Source organism: Oryctolagus cuniculus, chromosome 11 (assembly GCF_964237555.1).
Source record: "Oryctolagus cuniculus chromosome 11, mOryCun1.1, whole genome shotgun sequence".
Lineage (NCBI taxonomy): Eukaryota > Metazoa > Chordata > Mammalia > Lagomorpha > Leporidae > Oryctolagus > Oryctolagus cuniculus.
Window position 1 is genome coordinate 30,743,395 of NC_091442.1, and position 23,529 is coordinate 30,766,923.

General features: G+C 45.0%; 1 protein-coding gene across 3 annotated transcripts in view; it reads left to right on the forward strand.

The window, feature by feature from the left end:
• Positions 1-23,529, forward strand: part of SHLD1 (shieldin complex subunit 1) — a 116,227-nt gene that overhangs the window by 86,854 nt on the left and 5,844 nt on the right. The window contains exon 3 of one of the 3 annotated variants that reach the window (XR_011379986.1): positions 9,054-9,123. The exons of the other annotated variants lie outside the window; for them this stretch is intronic. The gene's annotated coding sequence lies outside the window, so the exon portion shown is untranslated. The remainder of the gene's footprint in view (positions 1-9,053; positions 9,124-23,529) is intronic. 3 annotated transcript variants of the gene reach the window in all.

The window sequence follows — 23,529 nt, forward strand, 5'->3', positions numbered from 1 at the left end:
CAATACCGATGTCCCAAGCTGGGTCTTAACTGCTGAGCCAAATTCCTGCCCTAAGTCTCCCTTTTAAAGATTTATTTGAAGAGCAGAATGACAGAGAGAGAGAGAGAGAGAGAGAGAGAGAGAGAGAGAGAACCATCTGCTGGTTTACTCCCCAAATGGCTGCAACAACTGGGGCTGGGCTAAGCCAAAGCCAGGAACCTGGGACTCCATCCAGTTCTCCCACAGGATTGGCAGGGACCCAAGCACTTGAGCCATCTTCTGCTGCTTTCCCTGGTGCATTAGCAGAGCACTGGATTGGAAGCAGAACAGCCAGGACTCGAACCAGTGCTGTATTAAGGGAAGCTGGCATTGCAAGCAGAGGCTTAACCCACTGTGCCACAAAACCAGCCCCCATCAGCTTCCTTTTATTCTTTTTTCTCTTTTTTATTTATTTGACAGAGTTATAGATAGTGAGAGAGAGAGACAGAGAGAAAGGTCTTCTGTCCATTGGTTCACCCCCTAAATGGCCGCTACAGCCGGAGCTATACCTATCTGAAGCCAGGAGCCAGGTGCTTCTTCCTGATCTCCCATGCGGGTGCAGGTGCCCAAGCAGTTGGGCCATCCTCCACTGCCTTCCTGGGCCACAGCAAAGAGCTGGACTGGAAGAGGAACAGCGGAGACTAGAACTGGCGGTCATATGGGATGCCGGCGCCGCAGGTGGAGGATTAACCAAGTGAGCCACGGCACCGGCCCCCTCCTTTTATTCTTGACCACCTGCTAGTATTTCTGAAGACACAGGTTACATTCTGCAGATACTGGGAAGTGACAGAGGTTCAGCTAGGGGCTGTTGCCTTCCTCTTTCCACTAGCTTTCCAGATCCTTCCTGCTAATTCTGTCATGTTGATTTGGGATTGTTCTTTAGCAATAAGAACCAGGGCAGTGCACTAATTCATTCTGGTTTGCTATAAACCATTTCCCTTAGTGCATTGTGCCAGAACACTCCAGCTAGGACAGGGTTCCTGCCTCTAAGAAGTCTCAGTTGGATGAAGGAACTGACACCCACAGACCTCCCACAGGAAGTAAGTGCTATGGAGTGCTGCAGAACTGTGCCAAGAGCTGGTCAGACCTACCTGGGGAATTGGGAGAGGCCTCCTGGAGAAGGGGTACAGTCACGGGGTCCCTGTGGAGCAGTGGAGCCCTCCAGGTGGAGAGAACAGGGAAGGGGAATGTCGGGGCTGTGTTTGGCAGCATGCGAGTGTCAGGACTTTTGGCAGAGACTGGTGAGGAGCACAGATGGCATTTAAAGTAAACTCTGAGTCACTCTGCAAATTACAGAAATTCAAGGAGAAGGATCTGGAAACCCTCCAGCAAGTTATATGACCTTCTGATCTCTCAATAACCAGTTTGTGTCCAGCTAATACATGGAAGTTCTCTGCCAAGTTGTGTCACATAGGAAAGGTTGCAGAATAATTTTTAAATGATGAAAACAGGTCTCATGCCTTAGCTGGTATACTCAGGGCACACTTTTCATTCTGTGAAGCAGCTTTGTCCTAGCAAGTTGCCCCTGTGTTGTGCATTTTCCTTTCATGCCCCAACTACCAAAATCACTGACTAAAGATGAAGTTAAATTTCCAAAGCAGGGCCAGGAGATACTCATTTTCTGAATGCAACAGTGCTTGAGATGGAAGCTATGGGTTTTTTTTGTTTTTGTTTTGTTGTTGTTGTTTTCTTTTTTTTTTTTTTTTGTTTTTTGGTCTCATTCTCTCTTTTTTTTCCTAATTTTAATTACTTATTTTCATGTTTGAAAGGCTGAGAAACAAAGGCAGGGACAGAAATCTCCCATCTGCTGGTTAACTCTCCAAATGCCTGCAAGAGCCAGAGCTAGGCCGAGCCCAAGCCAGCAGACCAAAACCCCATCCAGATCTCTCATGCGTGTGGCAGTGAGCCAACCACTTGAGCCATCATTAGCTGCCTCCCAGGCTGCACATTAGCAGGAAACTGGATCGGAAGTGGAGCAGCCAGAACTGGAGCCAAGCACTCAGGGGCTGTGTACATCCTTATCAACATGACTTAACTGCTGTGCTGAACACCTGCTGTGTGGTTTTGTCTAATTCTTGTTGCCTTGACTGTGGTTTGTTTGGGTTTGTTTTTTTTTAAGCCTTGATTTTCCTGGACAAGATGAATTGCTTCCTTTGGTTTAGCTGAGACAGGTGTGCACAGACTTCTACTTCTTCAGAGTGATTTCAGTGTAGGTGTTGAGGTGGTATGGATTTTTTTTTTAATTTTTCAGCATGTCCAGAAGGTTGAATAGGGCAAGCAGTTTCACATAATTGTTAGCCTGCTTGATTAACCAAAGGAAAATCTGTAGTCATTTTCTGTGCCTAGTGTAAAATATTATAAAAATAGTTTGGATATATATGTGTGTGTGTGTGTGTGTGTGTATATATATATATATATAAAAATATATATAAAGATTTACTTATTTGTTTGAAAGACAGAGTTATACAGCGAGGGATAATCTTCCATCTGCTGGTTCACTCCCCAGATGGCTGCATGACCAGGGCTGGGCCAGGCTGAAGCTAGGAGCCAGGAGCTTTCCCCCAGATCTCCCACATGGGTGGCAAGGGCACAAGCACTTGGTCCATCTTCCACTGCTTCCCCAGGCACATTAGCAAGCAGCTGGATCAGAAGTAGAGCAGCTGGGACTTGAACCAGCGCTCAGATGGGATGTCGGCCTTCCAGGTGGTGCCTTAACCCACTGCGCCATAATACTGGCCCCTCATAAAATACTGTATTATGTATCTTGTTAATGCCTGGCAAGGTCTGTTGTGACAGTGGCTTCCATCTTTCAGCAGTGTGCATTCTTCCTCCTGGTTTCCCCTTGTTCCAATAACCCTGGCCATGGTGGCCTCTGGCTGCTCCCATCACTGAGCTTTGCCATTTCCTCTGTCTGGAGCCTGCCTGCCCCGCATAGTGCTCCTGCCAGCCCCACTTCCTCTTGCATTCAGGTCTCTGGTGAAATGCCCCTCCTCAAAGAGGACTTTCTAGACCTTCCTATCATCATCATCATCATCATCATCATCATCATCTTTTGTCTATTTGATGGGCAGAGTGACACACAGAGAGAAATAATCAGAAAGGGATCAATCTTCTGTCTGTTGATTCACTCCCCAAATGCGCACAACAACCAGGGTTGGACCAGACTGAAGCCAAAAGTCAGGAGATCTCATGTGGTTGGTAGGGGCCCAGTTACTTGGGCTGTCATCCGCTGCCCACTAGGTGTATTAGACAGAAGCTTGAAGAGAACCAGAGATGGGACTCAATCCCAAGGCACTCTGCTATGGGATGCAGGCATCCCAGTAGGCAGGTTAACGTGCTGCAACCAAAATGCCTGCCCCTTCAGCCTTCCTGTCTAAAACAGTGTTCTCACCCATCACTCTCTGGCCAGTCAGGAGGAGAGAGGATCCATATCTGGCAAAGCAGTTTGTCCATCCTATATATAGATCCCCAGTCCATAGTCCTTTCCCACGTAGAAGCTTCTAATTAGCATTTTAATGCCTCACTCATAAATATGAACTCACAGCCAAAGATTACCAGCTGTTTAAGGAGATTCTCTATTACAAAATATAGAGACCAAGACTAATAAGAAATGAACAACTTGCAAAATGGGGCAGGACAAATCTGCAAAACAAAAACAAAAGGGTGAAAAGAAAAAAATAACAGAAAAAGGGGCAAAGGAAGTCATCATTGAAATAATACAAGATACTTGGAAGAGGAACTGAGCAGGGTTCAGATCAGCCAGCTGTGCACAGGCTTGGAGGGTGGTCAGGTGGATGGTAGCAAGAGGATAGACGACTCCCGGGGAAGTTCCCAGGAGGCTAAGGATGGAGCATCATCCCTGCAGTTGGCCGTGTGGGAAACTGTACTAAGAGCTGTGGAGGGTGTGGGCAGAGATAGTTAAAAAGCAAAGCAAGCAAATGCAGAAAAGAAATATCTTCTTACCATGGAAGCAGTAATATTGTGCAATAAAGGAAAGACATTCTTAGTCCAGTCAGTAGTGATCAACACTTATATAATAATATAAACTCTGAACATGACTTTTATAAGAACATTGACCTAACTGTATTTAGAAATTGGGGCAGGCGAAGCCTCCGTGTATGTGTATATATAGGAGTGTGTGTGCATGTGTGAACCTGAGAGCTGGGTTCTTGACTTCTGTATAGTTTATCACCATACAGTGTCTAAAATTGATGCGTTGTCATAGATGAGCTTATTAATTAGACACAAAGATTCTAAAACTGGAGCTGGCATAGTGGCGTTAACGGGTTAAGCCGCTGCCTGTGATGCCAGCATCCCATATGGGTGTCAGTTTGAATCCCAGCTGTTCCACTTCTGATCCAGCTCCCTGCTAATACGCCTGGGAAAGCAGTGGAAGATGGCCCAAGTGCTTGGGCCTCTGCACCCATGTGGGAGACCCAGAAGAAGCTTCAGGCTCCTGACTTTGGCCTGGCCCAGTCCTGGCTGTTGCGGCCATTTGCGGAGTGAATCAGCGGATGGAAGATCTCTCTATATATATCTCTCATTCTCTCTGTAACTCTGCCTTTCAAATAAATAAAATAAATCTTTAGGGAAAAAAAGACTTTAAAAACAGAAGGAATAGAAAGGTGAAAGGGTAGATTGTGGGAAATGGAAAGGAAGATGAAGAGGGTAAGAAACTTGTTTTTTACTGTGAGGCTTCTAGGCTCATCTGACTTTTAAAAGGTAATCGCATGTATTACATTGATTACAATAAAAATTAGTTATGAATTAAAATTAGTTTTAAGCAGCCCTTCTGTGAGCCCTTGATGTACATTTGGTTGATATGACATTTTGTCCAGCAGGTGGTTGGCAGGCCCATTTGTTTAACCAAATTCATTTTCACTTGCACGTAGAGCAATTAACTCAGACTCACCTTGTTGGAAGTCATTTGAAGACATTTTTCATTTCCTTCTACAACATGGAGACAGATTGGACTGTGGCTTGTGGTTGTTGAGGACGTAGGCTTATTAAAAGTGAAGTAGATGCATGTGATATTAAATTGAGCTTTTTAAATTACTTTAGATTTAATGACGTACCTTTGCCATGTATTTAATCTTCAGCAAATATTTACCCTGCCTAACCTGGCAGATTTGCACTTTCTAACTTGTCATGTCAAATGAAGCATTTTCTCTTTCCCTTTCCCTCAGAAAGATCTCTGTTCAAAATTATAATCTTTTTAAAAATAGCTGACACATCCTCCCTTGTGGAAAACATTCAAAATTTCCATTCTATGATTCAAAACTGATCTTTCTCACTTCTTGGAGCTTTAGTCTACACTTAGTGATATATTTTTTTATACAGTTTAATGTTTTTGTTCCACTAGCTAGGTCATAGAGAGAAGCATAGATGGACTGATTAGTGGTTGGAGATAGAGGGATGATGGGTAGATAAGACAGACAGGAAGACTGACAGACAAAATTGTACTAAGAATGTATGGAAATACAGTTTCAGATAATAGAGAATGTGCATACCTGTGTGTGTGTAGATATACTTTTAATTGAGATACAATTTACCTCCCATAAAGTGCCCACATCTTATGTGTTACCACTTGGTGAACTTCTACATATATATGAATACATACCCCTATAGCCATAACCCAGATCAAGATTTAGAAAAACAGAAATATGCATGAAAAAGTTTTCTAAGATGTATTTATTTGAAAGGCAGAGTTACAGAGATAGAATGAGAAAGATGGAGATATCTTCCATCTGCTGGTTCACTGCACAAATGGCCAAAACAGCATGGACCAGTTGGACCAGACCAAAGCCAGGAACCAGGAGCTTCATCTGGGTCTCCCATGTTGGGTACAGGGTCCCAAGTACTTTGGCCATCTCTGCTGCTTTCCCAGGTGCATTAGCAGGAGCTGGATTGGAAATGGAGCAACCAGGACTTGAACCTGTGCCCATATGGGATGCCTGCGTTGCAGGTGGTGGCTTGCCTTACTCTTGCCACAGTGCCAGCCCTACATGAAAGATTTATTGTGTGCATGGGGCTTGGGAGGCTCCTTATGGGAGTTAAAGTTTCAAATGCATTTTGAGGTTTTGTCACTTAGAGGTAAAAAAAAGATGAATCATCTAGTATAACCAATATAATATTTTTCTATTTTTTTCTTCTCAAGTTTGTTTTCCTTTTTTAGATTTATGAATTTATATGTGAAATGAAAGGGCTTTCGGGAGGGCCTTAGGTAACAGACAACTTTTTTTTTTTTTTTTTTTTGACAGGCAGAGTGGACAGTGAGAGAGAGAGAGACAGAGAGAAAGGTCTTCCTTTGCCGTTGGTTCACCCTCCAATGGCCGCCGCGCCAGTGCGATGCGGCCAGCGCACCGCGCTGATCCGATGGCAGGAGCCAGGAGCCAGGTGCTTCTCCTGGTCTCCCATGGGGTGCAGGGCCCAAGCACCTGGGCCATCCTCCACTGCACTCCCTGGCCACAGCAGAGGGCTGGCCTGGAAGAGGGGCAACTGGGACAGAATCCGGCGCCCCGACCGGGACTAGAACCCGGTGTGCCGGCGCCGCTAGGCGGAGGATTAGCCTAGTGAGCCGCGGCGCCGGCTAACAGACAACTTTTAAATGCCAATAAGGTTACCAGTAATTACTTCATGATGCTCTCTATTTATCTTCTCATGATTGGCATAGTGTATTTGGGAAAAGTAAGCTTAGTTTTTTAAACCTGATCAGTTCCTTTCCATGATATCTTCGAAGTAAGTGCAGATCATGGGAGAGTAAAAATACTTTTTTCCATGAGACTGTTTTGAACAGATACCTTGGTCTCCAATGGCAGCACACTTAACATTGCAGTGCAGACGCCCCTAGTGCAGCGGGCTTGAGCTGAGTTAGGGAGAGAGTCATTACTTGAAAAGCAAATGGAAATAGTTGATTACAGAGAGAGAAAATGTCATCTGCAAAACATTAAGAGCATTTACATTTTTCATGAAACCAACCTAGAACAACTTTGAAGTTGGATGATTATGCATAATTGGCTTATTATGGAATATGACTTTCAGAAAATGTAGAATGAACATGAACTTACTTTTAAAAAGATCATCTGTGATTTGAAATCAAAGTCTAGCTTTAGAGTCCTGTTTCAAAGAGTCCTGAACCACCTTGAAGACTTAACACAGACTTGTGTCATTCAATTCTAGGGGATAGAAAACCTTAAAATTCCATGTTGTTCCTCCTTCTACCTTCAGTGAAAATCTTTGTAAATTGACTTAGGTGATATTACTATTGTCAATGTTAAGCACTCTTAAAGAATTAGCTTTGGATGTAAGGGCAGTCTGGCTATGACCTTTATCATTTTGTTGATGTGATCAGATAAGAGACTGATGTCTAACCTTTTGACCGTTTCCTGAACGGCCTTATGTTGGCAGTTATTTTCTTAGAACTTTGGAGGTTTTATTCCATTGCCTTCTCGCTTGTGTTGTTGCGCCGGAGACTCGCACAGCTTGATTATCACTCATTTATGGGAAACCTGCCTTTTCTGGTTGGTTGTAAGGTTTTTGTCTTTGCCTTTGATGGTCTGCAGCTTTACATAGCTATACATTTCATTTTTCACTTGGCTTTGGTAAAGCATTGTGACTGCCAAATTTGAAAAATTATACTTTTCATCAGTTACGGGAGATCTCAACTAACTCATTGTGCATTGTCTTTCTTCCATTCTATTAATTCTTTCTAAAATTCCAGTTAGATGATATGAATTATGTATTTTTTCATTTTTCTATCTTTTTATATTTCTGCTAAGTTCTAAGTAATATCTTCAGCTCTGATTTCTATTTTCTAATTCTCTTTCCAGTTGTGTCTAGCCTTCCATTTTACTCATCCTCTGAGATGTAAATATCTTTATTTTAATTTGCCAGTTTTCTATATTTTACATTTTAAATTTTTTTCTCTTTTTCTTAATTCTCTGTTCATTTTTTGTAACCTTGTAGCTTTCTCAAACCATCCATTTCCTGTTTTATTTCTTTAACATTTTAAGCATGCTTGTTTTATGTTCTGTGGTCATTTAGTATCTACATTTTATCTGAGTCTTATTCTGGTGCTGGCTCTTTGTGCTTACCTCCTCAATAAAAGTACCCATTTTTGACATGTATTTTGTGAGTTTTAATTTTACTGTGAGCTCATAGTCAATGGAACTTTATGTGTAGGGTTTCTTTTGAGGTGTGGGTTGAAAGTACATTCCTCTAAGATTTACATGTTTCACTACACATAAGAGGGCACAATCTAGAACCATATTAAAATAAATACTGGCCTTGGGGTTTTTAGACCACAAAAGTAGTCTCAGTTCAGGTCACAATTGCCTATGAGTTCTGACTTGTGTTACATCTCGAGAAAGATTGTTTCTCCGTCCCTCCCTCTTTCTTTCCTTCTTTTCTTTCTCCACCCAGAGCAAGGCCAAGACAGATGAATTTTCTTACTGGGACCCTTTGCAAGGCAATATTTTCCTAGATCATCTTTCCTTGGCGGGTACAATTTCAGGGCCCTGGGTCTTCTGCAGTGAGCTCCTTTTAAGCATCACATTTTGTCATGTCTCCAAGCCTTGTGTCCTAAACCCTGTGTGGCCGTTAAAGCCAACAGGGTAGGTCTTGACGGCAGCTCAGGATTCACTTAACTCTCAGAATTCCTACTTGCATTTTGCCTTTTGTCTTTTAAAACTTTCCATGCTTTATTACCATCCCAGTCACATTGAATAGATTTTCAAATATTTTTGTCCAGCAGTTTTAGATATTTCACAACATGGAGGACTTTCATAATACCTTATCTACAACCCTACCAGAGGTGTCCTTGTAAAGGCAGAAATTCAATTCTGTGATTGCCCTCACTTCTAGCTCTTAATACTCCGTGTTAGAAACATTTCAGTGCGAGTACTTGCCAACCCCTAATGGCTGTATTTTCTGTCATTTGATCATCTCAGCCTTACCTCCCCTGTTGCCTGCACACTTTTTCTGCACAGATTATGCTGTGCAAGTTTTACATTTTGTGTGGCTTTTTTTTTTTCCAGTTTTCCATACTCTCTGAAGTTATATGCTCCAGAAGAGAAGCTCAGAGCTTTGCTGTCCTTGAATTCAAGTGTAAGTGGGGGTGTGCGAGGGGTTGAGGATGATCCCCTATTACTGTTCCCTTGTATTTGCAGCCTTCTTAAATTTACCTCAGCGCTGCAAGGCTGACTCAGCCAGCAGTCATTCAGTGAACCCTACATCTTTTCTGCCCAGTTTCACAATCTTTTTTGTTTTTTTAAATGCCAGCCTACTTCTCCATCTTCAGTGTATTTACGAAGCCAAGCTTTTCCCTGAAGGTCTTTCCTTGATTTACAATTATTATCAACTTATAAACACCACCACCACCGCCACCACCAGGCTCTCTGGAGGTTGAGACATTTCGGTCCCTCCCACGTTCTGGTGCTGGTCCCGCTTGGGGGGACGTGCCTGGGGACAGCTGGAGGGCTCCACCAGCCTGGGCTTCTGTGTTTGACACTTGCCCACGCTGAGACACCTGCTATTCCCCGCCCACATTGAAATCTTGTTTGCTTGCCAGTGGGTGTGCTTGGGCCCTCTCAGCAGCCATGGTCTTCCTGCTGTGAGATGGGCACTGCTCCCTGTGACTCATCACTGTCACTCCCAGGCCAGGACGGGGCAGGAGAGATTGGTGAAGGTGATGTGCTTTCTGGGCGCCCATGAATGCTTATCCGTCTGGATTTTCCTTATGATAGGCGTCTGTCACTGGGCAGTAGACACACAGGAGCATTTACAGTTTACTTTATGAAGCCCAGATAACAAACAGCAAACACCTCACTACTTAGTTCTAACAGCTCTGCTGTGGGGACTACTCTTGTTGCTGTGGTAACAAACAAAGTGTCTGATTTACTGAGTGCTTACCATGTGCCAAGCTTTATACTGATAAATCATTTAATTCTTTTTTTTTTTTTTTTTGACAGATAGAGTTAGACAGTGAGAGAGAGAGAGAGAGACAGAGAGAAAGGTCTTCCCTCCGTTGGCTCACCCCCAAATGGCCATTATGGCCGGAACTACGCCAATCTGAAGCCAGGAGCCAGGTGCTTCCTCCTGGTCTCCCACATGAGTGCAGGTGCCCAAGCACTTGGGCCATCCTCCACTGCCTTCCTGGGCCACAGCAGAGAGCTGGACTGGAAGAGGAGTAGCCGGGACCAGAACCTGGTACCCATATGGGATGCCGGCGCCACAGGTGGAGGATTAGCCAAGTGAGCCATGGCGTTGGCCCCAAATCATTTAATTCTTAACAGCAGTCCTAAGAGGTAGGAGCAGTTCTTCTTCCTGTTTTATACTTGGGGGAATGGAGATTCAGAGATGATAAGTGACATGCGCAAGATCAGTTAGTTCAAGTCTTCGAAGTGCAAAGGCCACGCTTACAAGCACTCTTCTGTCAGGACCGAAGCATACAGAGTTTTGCAGTGTGACTTTGTGCTTTTGCAAAGGCCAGTTCAAATTTGCACACATGTACACACTGCGTCCGTGCTTCTGCCATCGCACAGAACTGACTTAGGTGTGCCCTTGTGAAGACTGCTTTCAGAACCAGCCCATGAAGCATTAAGAAAATCGATTTCCTTTTGTGAACACACCCGGCTTTCTACCCCAGGCCATGTTACCCGGCTGTGTCACCTACACTATTCACTAGATTTCACTCCTAATGCTTCTTGACAGTTTCCAGGAGGCAATTCTGTCCCTTGAGGCTGGAGATTCGTCACCAGTGAAGACATTCAGAAGAAGCTTCCTTCCAGAGGGAGAGAGATACTTCCTAAGAGGCTCCAACATGTTTGTTTTTTGTTTTTAAGATTTATTTATTATTTGAAAGACAGACTGACAGAGAGGGAGAGACAGAGGTAGGGAGAAAAAGAAATCTTTCATCCATTGATTCACTCCCTAAATGGTTACAATTGCTAGGCCTGGGCCTATCCCAGCCTCCCACATAAGTGGGAGGGGTCAAAGCACTTGGGTCATCATCTGCTGCTTTCCCGGGCACCTTAGCCGGGAGCTGCGTTGGAAGCAGAGCAGCTAGGACTTGAACTGACGCTCTGAGATGGAATGTTGGTGTCACAGGCAGTGGCTTATTCTGCGTGCACCACAGCACTGACCCCTTTCTGGCGTGTTCTGGGCAGCATTGGCATTTTACAAAGGAGGGCTTGGCTCCTGGGGTGATCATGTAGTAGGGGGAACACTCAGCTGTATAATTGCATCCTGTGTATTGGTTTACAGTTCAATCTGTGTCTCTGTGGATTGCTATAGAGTGAAATCTGTTTGCAAACATGTGCATCTAACAAAAATTCTATTGCATATAGTAAAACGCTAGCTTTCCCTGTCTGTCACAGATGTTACCTTGTTTGAAAAAGTCTTGGTGCAGATGTTGACGCCAGAAGTGACTGCGTTTTCAGAGGAGCCCTGTTCTGTTCCCTTGTAGATCATAAAATGACCAAATATTGACTTGTTGATTTGGAAAGGTTGTGGGAGGCCCCGTTCTTCTTCAAGGAAAAAGGACTGGGCTTCTGCTTGCCCAGCCAAGCCAACGGGAACAGGGACAATCTCCCCCGTAAATATCCATCTGACAACGCGTCAAGCCTCATTTTTAAAAGGTTTATATTTTTCTTACAAGTGAGGTTAAAATTTCAACCCTCATCTTAATAAGTTGCTAGCATTTAATTTAACTCTGCTGAAGTAAACAGTCATAGTAAAAATAGCAGTGTTGCCATAGTTACCAAGACCCAAATCACTTGCCTTGCCTTTCTGCCTACAAGTGCTCCTCCCCATCAAGGCCAGGATGTGAACAAATCCCTTGAAATCTCCTATGTGAAATGAAAGTTCAAAAACAAAAATCAAAAAGCACCCACTTGGGGAAAGGGACTTTTGAAGTGATTGCTGTGTGTCAGTGGAGCTCCTCACTCTAAAGGAAATTGTCGCTCTAGTTCCTTTTGTCTGTCACCCCATTGTCCCCAGGAGTACAGGTGCAGAAGGAGCTGAGAGCTATTCCTCAGCATGTGGAGGGGTCAGGGCACTGGAGTTCTTGTTCCAATCCTGGCCCTAAGGTTCTGGTCCAGAGAATGAATGCAGCCAGGCTTCTAGCTGTTAAGGGGTCAGGTGCTGATCTGTTCGCCTGGTTACTCCTTTACCACCAAAGGTAAACCCAGACTCTTTTAAATGAAGCCTCAGAGTAAACCTCAATTTCTCATAGGAGAGAATTGGTCAGCATTTTTCAGATCTCAGCCAGTGGTTCCTAAACGTTCATTATCTGAGTCATCGAGGGAGGCCCTTGAACCCTGCTTGGCCCATGGTCACCAACGTGCAAAGTTATCACTGGCCCTAATTATGGCAAATGAGAGCCATGTGGAGGTCATTAGAGTTAAGAAAATTAATGAGCAGATAGAACTTTTTTGCATTTTCATTGCCAACCCCTTTTATGCAGTGATCTGGAGACTTTTGGGCTTGTCTCCATTTTCTAGTGCAGAAAATAAGATGCAGGTGAGCTGGATATGTCCTGCTCTTGCATCCACTTGGTACATGACTTTTTTATTAAAGGGTGTTGAAACAGAATATTGTCACCTTTGGGTCGTGATGAGCTGACACTGTGAGGGGTTGTTTTGCTTGAGAAGATTTGCTTTTTTTTTTTTTTTTTTTTTTGACAGGCAGAGTGGACAGTGAGAGAGAGAGACAGTGCACTGCGCTGATCCGATGGCAGGAGCCAGGTGCTTCTCCTGGTCTCCCAAGGGGTGCAGGGCCCAAGGACTTGGGCCATCCTCCACTGCACTCCCTGGCTACAGCAGAGAGCTGGCCTGGAAGAGGGGCAACCGGGACAGAATCCGGCGTCCCGACCGGGACTAGAACCCGGTGTGCCAGCGCCACAAGGCGGAGGATTAGCCTAGTGAGCCGCGGCGCCGGTCAAGATTTGCTTTTGAAAGAAAAACCAACCTTGTGCCTTCTCAAGGAGTCTTTATTTCACTTTTTTTAAAATCCCTTTATGTGTTAAAGACTGGAATAATTTAGTCATGAGATTAATCAAAGAAAAATCAAATAAAAATGTTTTATTTTTAATTTGTTTTGTGAGCCATTATTTTTAAAAAAATAAAGAGTGGAACAACAACAACAAAAAAACCCCAATGGAAAGATATTGAAGAACAGGGCCCACAAATGGCCCATAGTGTGTGGAAAACAGCTCAGCCATAATCAGGGGAATGGGATTTGAAGTGTCTGACAGCACCGGGATTTGGCAAAGATGTGAAGAAATGGGAAAACCCAGACACTGCTGGTGGGAGCGTAATTGTACAACCATTTTGGAGAGTAATTTGGCAGGATCTAGCAAAACTGAAAAGGCACATCTCTTCAACTCAGTAATTCCATTTATGGACGTATTTGCTATGCATTACTATTCGGGGCTCACAGAAACCTTGTTTGTGGTAGTGATGAATTAGGTATAATCTATATGCTCATCAGCAAGAGAAGGAATGAAAATAATGTTGTATTTTCTTACATTGAAACACTAGAAGCAGATTCATACATATCAGTAATGGCTAGATGTAAAAAAGTCATAAAGTAGAATGCAAAACTTTGTAAATTGAGAGAAAGATTCAAAAGTTTGGATATGGAAAGTAAAATAAAAATCATTATCACAGATAAAGCAACATTATATTGCTATGAATGTGCATATATGTCTGTATATATATACACATACATGTATATATATATGCTTCACAAATTTTGTGGCAAAATGGAATTAAAGATACTTATTTTGGTACAAAGAAATTTTGAAATCCATGCATGGTTTTATTATAATACACACTTTCCAGGAGCTCTTTGAAGACCCTCGTGTCTGTGTGCATCTAAGGTATACAAATGGGCTGCAAGGAACGAAAATTAATATCCATGAGGAAACAATAAACTTTAAATGGAATGACTTAATAATAAGATTTGATGGAAATATGACAATATGTTAATTGTCAATTTGAAATGATATGAGTCTGGATGTTATAGTTCTTTGCAATTTGTAGAATTTTTTGATTTCTTAAGAAAAATATAGGGGCTGGCATTGTGGCTCAGTGGGTTAAGCCACTGCTTACAACACTAGCATCCCATATCAGAGTGTCAGTTTAAGTCCCAGCCACTCTGCTTCCCATCCAGCTCCCTGCTAATCCCTGGGAAGGCAGCAAATGTGGCCCCTGCCACCCTTGTGGGAGACCCAGTTTGCTCTTGGCTTCCACCTAAACCATTGCCAGTCATTGTGGCCATATGGATAGTGAACAATTGGATGGAAGATCTCTTTCTGTCTCTCTCTCGCTGTGTCACTCTACCTTATAAATAAATGAATGAATAAATAAATAAATCTGTCAAAAGAAACATATAGAATGCCAAGTTCAAGGTGAGATAGCTTACAAATCAGATCATTGGTGTGATTAAATTGCCTGACAGCTCATTTTTACAGATCATGCCTATCTGGTTTTTTTCCAGCATTCATTCTATTCCTCACAACAGTGGCCTCGTAGAGGACCCTGTCCTCTGCACAGTGCATCTGCTTGTTGTTGGGATGAAGGGTGACAGCAGATGCCACTTCCCCTCTGGGTGATTCATCCAGTTTCAGCTTTCAGATGTAAACAAGTACAGGCTGTGGTTTCAAAAGCACCTGACGAAACCATCCGTCCTTTTGTAGTGTTAATTGGGATTAAGTATCTGGATACCCACATGCCCTCTCCTTGGGAGAGTGCGATTTTTGCCCTTGAAAAGAACAGTTGCAGTTTCTAAAATTAATAAACCCTGGATGGTAGGGTTGCAATCGGGAAAAAGGAAGGCTAAGCTTACTGGTTCCTTTGGTCTTAATTTCAGTTAGTAATAAGATCAGATGTAAGTGCCTTAGAACTCCAAAGCTAGACTTACTACACAGCAGGAAAAAGCCAGATGAAACCAGAGAGAGGAATCAATCGAGGTGCTGGTGGGTGAAGGGATTTGGGGCCCTTCCTTCACCCAGCAGAAACCAAAAGGTTTTTTGCACAGCAAGGGACCCCAAGAGGAGCCAGCTGAAAAAAAAAAAAAAGAAAAGGGCAGGAGGATCTTCTTGAGTAGAGTAGGACAGATCTGTGGATGGTTTAGCCAAAAACAAAACCCATGAACACCCTACCGTTTATACCATAGACTGAAGTTATTCCTGGCACAAAGTCACATAGGACATAGGACATGGAACATAGGATGTATGGTGGGAAGTGTCACTGTTGGCCCTGGTGTGTCTTCCCCACTCCTCCAGCACCAGGTTATATATTTGAAGTGCCATGATGCAGGTACACTTGTAGTGCATCGTGTGAGCCAGGACCCTTTCCAGAGTCAAGTTGCTTAGGCATAAGCCTAAGCAAACTTCCAGTCACCCTAGTGAATACTGGGCACCCCAGTGACAGCTCCTGCTTACAGTGAGGAATGCCTGAAGCTGCAGGGGTGTCAGAAGTGTCTGTCAGACACCTGGCCCCCGAACCCTGCAGAGCCTCACCCAGCCTCTCCTCTCTTGTAAGAATTCTCTGCCCCTGCCCTGCTGGACCACCTGCACACTCCTAAGCATTCCTGTCTCCATGTCTTCTTCTTCTTCTTCTTTTTTTTGACAGGCAGAGTTAGACAGTGAGAGAGAGAGAGACAGAGAAAAAGGTCTTCCTTCTGTTGGTTCACCCCCCAGATGGCCGCTACTGCTGGCACGCTGCACTGATCCGAAGCCAGGAGCCAGGTGCTTCCTCCTGGTCTCCCATGTGGGTACAGGACCCAAGCACTTGGGCCATCCTCCACTGCCTTCCTGGGCCACAGCAGAGAGCTGGACTGGAAGAAGAGCAACCGGGATAGTACCGGCGCCCCAGCCGGGACTAGAACCCGGAGTACTGGTGCTGCAGGCAGAGGATTAGCCTCGTGAGCCGCGGCGCTGGCCTCCATGTCTTCTTGCTTCCTGCCTTCCCCCTACCTGGTGCAGTTTCTTCCTCTGTCTCATCTATTTGAAAATGACTCATCTTCCCAGGCCCAGTTTTACCTGCTCATTCCAGCTTTACCCAGCTTTTGCCTCCTGGACCTTGGCCATCTATCACTGGGCCAAGCCCTGAGCTTTGGTTAGTAGATGTTCCGTAAATATTGATTGAGTCTGAAAGACGGAGACAACTGGGCCACTGGCAGCTGGCAGAGAAGGACAGTACGGCCCTGACCAACTCAATATGCCAGCTTGTGCTATAAAGAACATCTAGAACAGCTGTTGTCCATTAGAAGTATAACATGAGCCATATATGTGTACATATATCTCACTTTAAATTTCTAGTAGCTATACTTAAGAACTATTCATTTTAATGACATTTAATTCAAATTTTAAAATTATTAACATATTTTTTTTTTCATGCTAAACCTTTGAATGTGCTTACTTCCCCATCCAGTAGCCACATTTCAAGTACTCAGCACTGCATGTGGCTAGTGGCTGGCTACTGTATTGCACTACAGACGTATATATGTATCTATTGTTCAGATCACCTTTCATTATGCTGTATAGAATTCTTCACCTCCCTTTCAGAGTTTTTAAAAATTGTCCTGAACAACATGAGTCTTCAGGAAACACCCCTGTGCAGTATGTATGACGGGAATAAAGGGGACTCAAGTAACTCCATAATTTTGTTGCTTACATGTCTCTTTCAGAAAGAGTCTCATTTATTCATTCCACAAATGTACCAAGTGCACAAGCACTGGATTTATTAAACATACAGTAAGGAAGTCTGAGTATTTACCATATGTTAGCTACTGTATTGGGCCCACAGGATGCAACAGATAACGAGAGACAAAAAGACTCCAATAGGAGATGTTGTTGACCTAGCTCCAGAACTCTTTTAAAAATCTTGCATAACTAAAACTGTACCCATTAAATAACAGCTCCCATTTTACCTTCGAAGCTTCCTGCCCTTAGTAACCACCATTCTACTTTTTGTCTCTTTTGAATTTGGCATACAGTGTTTGTCTTTGTGTGGCTAGCTAATCTTACTTAACGTAATGTCCCCAAGGGTTGTCCATGTGGTAGCCTGTGTCAGAATTCCCTTCCTTCCTGAATGTTATTCTGTTGCATGTCCATCCCCTACTTTGTTTATCATGCACCTATCATCAGACGTTTGGTTACTTTTACCTTTTGGGTCTTATAAAAATGGGAAATGCATGCAGTTTTAATAGTGTGGTCAGGGAAGGTATGGTAGTCTGAATTTTTGTTTGTCAGGATTCTCTGCCTCTCTCCACAGGATTATCTTTCAGGTTCATCTTTCTTTTTAAAAGATTTATTTTAGTTATATAAAGACAGAGTGACAGAGAGCAGGAAGAAACAGAAAACAAGATCTTCCATCTGTTGGTTCACTTCCCAAATGGCTGCAATGTCTGGGGATGGACTGGGCCAAAGCCAGGAGTCTAGAACTCCATCTAGGTCTCCTACATGGGTGACAAGGGCCCAAGTACTGGGTTATCACACACTGCCTTCCCAAGCACATTAGTAGGGAGCTAGATAGGAAGAGAAACAGCTGGGACTTGAACCAGTGCTGGTTCTGATATGGAGTGTCATGTTTGCAGGCAGTGGCTTAACCCACTGTGCCACAGTGCCAGTCCCAGGCTCATCGCTTTGAAGTCAGACATGGCCATGTGACTTCACATTGGTCAATGGAATATGAACAGAGTGACAGAGCTTGCCCAGCCACCTCCTGCTTCACCCTGCTGTTTTACCTCTGCTACAGTCACTGAACAAAGTTGAGTTAATAGCTGCTCCACCAGACTGGGTTATGGGTTAGGAGCCAAGATGAGCAGATCTACTTTTGTATGTGTGTACTTGTAGTGTGACAGATCTGCTGGTAGTGAGAAATCATCCCTTGTTGTCTCGTGCCCCTGAGATTTGGGGCTTACTTGCGCTGCAGCATAATCCAGCTTGTGCTGATAGCAAGGGCCTCGCTGAGGAAGCAACATCTGAACAGAGACCTGAGGAGGTGAGGGAACCAGTCACAGAGCTATGCGGAGAAAGCAGGTTAAACACAGAGGAACAGCAAGTGTAGAGATGCAGAGGAGGAATTTGCTCAGTGCCTTCAAAGGTCAGGAAGGAAGCCAGATGTCTCAAGGCAGTGATGCAGATGGAGGTGTGTCGCTCCCCCTCTTCGTGGAGGAACGACACAGGACCCTGCGCTGTTCTTTCGTCTGCTCGGCCCTCCCCGGGTTTGCTGCTGGTTCTTCCCGGGTTGGCTATTATCCCTTCCACCTCCGTGGAAGGGCAGTTCCCCCTGGCCACATTCCCCACTTCCGCAGGGGAGCGGCACACCGCCGGCCGGCTTTCTCGGGGGCTGCACAGGTGTTCCTTCAGATAGATGTTCCCCATAGATGTTACTGGTGCATGCCGTCTCTCTCCTCCTTTATAGTCCTCCTCTGCCAATCCTAACTCGGCTGCCCACACGCCAAGTACGCTGCTCTCCTCCAATCAGGAGCAAGTCCTACAGTTTATTAGCTGAACTGGAGGCAGCTGTGTAGAAGCTGTTTACTTCTCTCCCAGCGCCATATTGTGGGAGAGCAGATGCATAGAATAAGTCTTAATTCCAGTAACTCAGTCCAGTCCGGGCCGCTCCCCACAGAGGTGAGCACCAGACTTCCATGGCGCCTCCAGGGCTGGGCAGCGGGAAGTCAGACTTTGTCATCTCGTGACCATGTTCACTGCGCCTTGCCTCCAGAGAATGTGATGTGGTGCAAGAGTGAGAGGGACAGACGAGGACGTGAAGGAAAAGCAAGTGAGGTCTGGAGCCAGAAAATGCAGCCTAGCAGGGCACAGCCCCGCATTCACAGGATGCAGCCCCAAATGCGCTTAAATGGGAGTGTCACCCAAGGAAGCCTGCCCAGGGCGCTGTGAGGCCTTGGAAGTCTGAATCCTGGCCAGGGGTGAGCGATGCATCCAAAGGGTGCTGGTAGACAACTGTTGATGAGCAAGACATGCCCCTACCACCCATTCACCTTGTTCTCATGCCATGACTTTACTTTAAAGCCACACAAAACCCCAGGAGCCTCCACAGACAATCCAAGGCAGCAGGGCCTGGGGACTTAGGACTGTGCCACGCAGTGCCCTGGGAAAGGGGCAGCTTCCCAACTAGGAGGCATCAGAGGATCCCAGAATGAGCCTTATGTTTCTTCTTTCCTTAAATCCTGGTACTTGACCTTGACATTTTTTTCCCCTATATTTTACTAAGTCTTAGATTTCATTTGGCTCAGTACAGCCTTGAAACCACAGACAGATCCTCCTAATGAGCCGCTGCTAGAGAAACTCTGGACAAATAGGTGGGGGCGGCTCTTGATGCAGATGCAGATGGAGACAGAATGCTAAATATCGAATCCATTTAGCAGCAACTTGTTAAAGTTGAAGGATAAAATCCTGCTGTGCATTTATCAACCACAGAAGTAGCCATGGAAAGTTCTCCGGGAAAAAAACCCCCATTTGGCATCTGGGTTTCTGAATGCTAATGTAGTGCTTCCAGAACACACCCATGCATCTCGTATGATCCATGCTGATTGTCTTGGATTATTGAATACACATGAGCATCTATAACTCTTAAAGATATATAAATATATATATATATATAGGCTTATAAGATCCTCAAACATCTATATGTTATCTCTCTTCATTTTGGCCAAGAGAAAATTTAACATATGTACCCTCTGTTAAATAAGTTATTTTGAAACAATGCGTGCAAAAGTATTGTGATTATTAAAGCCCTTCCTTTTTTTTTTTTTTTTTTTATTAGCCAGGCAGAGTTAGACAGTGAGAGAGAGAGAGACACAGAGACAGAGAGAAGGTCTTCCTTCCGTTGGTTCACTCCCCAAATGGCCATCATGGCCTACGCGCCGCACCGATCCGAAGCCAGGAGCCAGGTGCTTCTTCCTGGTCTCCCATGCAGGTGCAGGACCCAAGCACTTGGGCCATCCTCCACTGCCTTCCCGGGGCCACAGCAGAGAGCTAGACTGGAAGAGGAGCAACCAGGACTAGAACTTGGCACCCATATGGGATGCTGGTACCGCAGGTAGAGGATTAACCAAGTGAGCCATGGCGCCGACCCCTGTCTTCCTTTTCTTCTTGTCAGTTCCTAAAGAAATCTTACTCATGATAGGAAGAATATTGAAATAAAAAGGGAAGACAATGCCAGAATTACTGGGGCTGGGGCCCCTCCTGAGAGCCAGAAAAGCCATCTGCAGGTCTGAGAAAAAAAGAATGGATAATATGAATGGGCGCCAGTGAGAAGGGTGTTGGGTAGGGAATGGGGATCAATAGCAAAGTTGCCTTGGAGAACTCAAGGCCAAGCAATATGTTACAGTGCAGTGGGATTCAGCATTGGCTTCCCACTTCCTCCAATATCCATCCTTTGAAAACTCTTATTCCTCTTTAGGGTATGGGTGGGAAGATAGGGATACTTCAGGCATTTTGAGGAATTCTTTGTAGTATGGGAGTGTCCTGGACATTGTAGGCTGTTTATATCCTTGATCCCACTCATTTAATGCAAGTAGCACTTTGCAGTCACATCAGTGTGCTTAGAGTCTCTCCAGAGTAGACCTTGCTGTCCCCAGTTGAGAGCCCCACAGGTTTGGGGTATATCCCAGGTGGAAGATGCACCACTGAGCAGGAACTGACCAAGTTGCCACCATCCGCCCCACACGTGGGTACATCAGGAGAGAAATGGCAATCTTCATTTGCTAGGAAAGGAACAGAGACATCCAAAGGCCACACCAGCCACCTGGTTAGAGAGAAAGCTTTGTAGTTGGTGGCAAAGCAGAATTTAAAAGGAAATCAAAGAGTGGAATGGACTGGAGGCAGTGTTCTTTCAAAGACCTGACATAGTAAGTGACTCAGCCCGTCTGTCATTGTTCTTCTGAAGGGTGAGGGGCTGTTCCTTTGAAGATGAGTTGCAGTCTGCTTGACATTTGCGTGGAAAATATGGGAGACAGGCTAGCTTTTTTAGGCTCTTTTGTAGACACTGAATTTCAAAAACCAAAATTAAATGAAACGAAAAATGAAACTCAGGTGAAAATGTAAAGTACTGTATATCAAAGTGTGTTGACAGCCACTTACTGGGTGCCTGTCGTGCTACTAGGAGTGGTGTTCCGTACAAATGACTGCGTTGGCGGCAGGGGACAGTTCCAGGATTCCCCACCTTTCCCAGTCTTGCGGGGAATCCCCTGCTGTCTCCACCCTTCCTGTTGACACTGCTCAGTACCCATCTTCCTGCCTTCTCACCTGGCACCAGGTCATCTCCAGGGAAGAAGGGGCAAGGGACAGCTCTTGTTGCCATTGTAGGACCCCTGATTTTCCCCATCCCCCTTGGATCCTCTAACCTCAGTGGCAATACCCTTGGTAAACAAGTACGATTTACCAAGTCCTGGGCTTATGCTTTGCTTGTGATTGTTGTAATATTAAAGTGGGTCACCAAGGGCAGGCATTGTGGCGTATCAGGTAAAGCCACTGTCTGTGACACCGGCATCCCATTTCGGCGCTGGTTCAATTCAGAGCTGCTCACATCTGATCCAGCTCCCTGCTAATGTGCCTCGGAAAGCAGCATAAAATGGGCCAAATGCTTGGGCCCCTGCACCAATGTATGAGAACTGGAAGAAGCTCCTGGCTCTTGGGTTCAGCCTGGCTCCAGATGTTGCAGCCATCTAGGGAATGAACCAGCAGGTGGAAAATTGATCTCTCTCTCTCCTTCTTTATAGCTCTGAATTTCAAATAAACAAAGCCAGCAGAGAGCTGGATCAGAAGTGGAACAGCCGGGACTCAAACTGGCGCCCATGTGGGATGCCAGCACTGGAGGTGGTAGCTTTACCTGCTACACTGCTGCACCAGCCTCACCAAAGGACATTTTAACAATTATCCTTCTAAAGTTTGTTTTAAAAAATTTTTAAAGATTTATTTGAAAAGCAGAGATGGAGAGAGACAGACAGAGAGGCTCTTCCATCTGCTGGTTCACAGCCAGGGCTAGGCAAGGCCGAAGCTAGGAGCTAGAGCCTCATTCAGGTCTCTCATGTGGGGCCAGGGGCCCAAGGAATTGGACCATCTTCCACTGCATTCCCAGGCACATTTATCAGGGAGCTGGATCTGAAGTGGAGCAGCCAAGACTCGAACCGACACCCATATGGAATGCCAGCATTGTGGTTGGAGGCTTAATCCTCTGTGCCACAATACTGGCCCCTTAAATTTTTTTAAAACCATCTTGAACTCATGGAAAACTTATAATTGTAGTACAAAGAACTATTTTTTAAAATTAACTATTTGAGGCTGGCGCCGCGGCTCACTAGGCTAATCCTCTGCCTTGCGGCGCCGGCACACCAGGTTCTAGTCCCGGTCAGAGTGCCGGATTCTGTCCCGGTTGCCCCTCTTCCAGGCCAGCTCTCTGTTGTGGCCAGGGAGTGCAGTGGAGGATGGCCCAAGTCCTTGGGCCCTGCACCCCATGGGAGACCAGAAGCACCTGGCTCCTGCCATCGGATCAGCGCGGTGCGCTGGCCACGGCGGCCATTGGAGGGTGAACCAACGGCAAAGGAAGACCTTTCTCTCTGTCTCTCTCTCACTGTCCACTCTGCCTGTCAAAAAAAAAAAAAAAAAGAAAAAGAAAAAAAATTAACTATTTGAAAGTGGCCAACCTGATACCCATTATCCCTGATTCCCCACTGACAAGGACATTCTCCCCAATAATATGCGTTTTGGCAAAAGGATCTGGTTCCAAATCACCTGTTGTGTTTAGTGGCCCTGTCTCTTTTTAGTCTCCTTCAGTCTAGAGTAGTTGCTCAGTCTTCCCTTGGCTTTTCATGAACTTGGCATTTCCAAAGAGTTGGGCCAGGAACCCTTCCTCTCTGTTTTTCTGACATTGGGACCAGAAAGAAGCCAGTGTCTGCCTCCTTCCACCCATCCAGTAAGGTTCAGTCCAGCTGAACCTGTGTTGTTGGTAGGAATTCAGGTAGGAGACCTGGGCATAGCCGGGTCAAGGAGAGCTTCTTTACCTTTGCTTTTTATGAAAAAATGATTGTGGGGCCTGGAAACTACTGCAATGGAAATGCCATCTCTCTTATTGGAGTCTAAAGAGCATGTTCCCTGTTGCCACTCTGAGTTCTCACCCTCCTCCTGCTCAAGTCCGGGGCTCAGGCTGCTGAAGTTAATACAGAGAGTGGCAGCGGAGGACTGGAACCCTCTGGGGTTCCCCAGGTTGCTGCTTCTTCCCCTTTGATCTTTGTGTATGACTTCCTCCTTGTTCCCGTGATACCTGATTGCTGGTCTTTCAGAAAAAGATTGCAAGTAGCTGTCTCCAAAGAGGTATTCCTCGCTAATTCTGCTCCATGCTGATCCCTCCTTTACTCTGCATTTGTCCAGGGAGTCCTCAGTAGCCCACTTATATTTATTACATTATTGTTTGGCAGTAAAGTCTGGTGATTGTTTTTAATTTGTTTGATGTCTAGAAGTAGGCAGATACTTTAAAA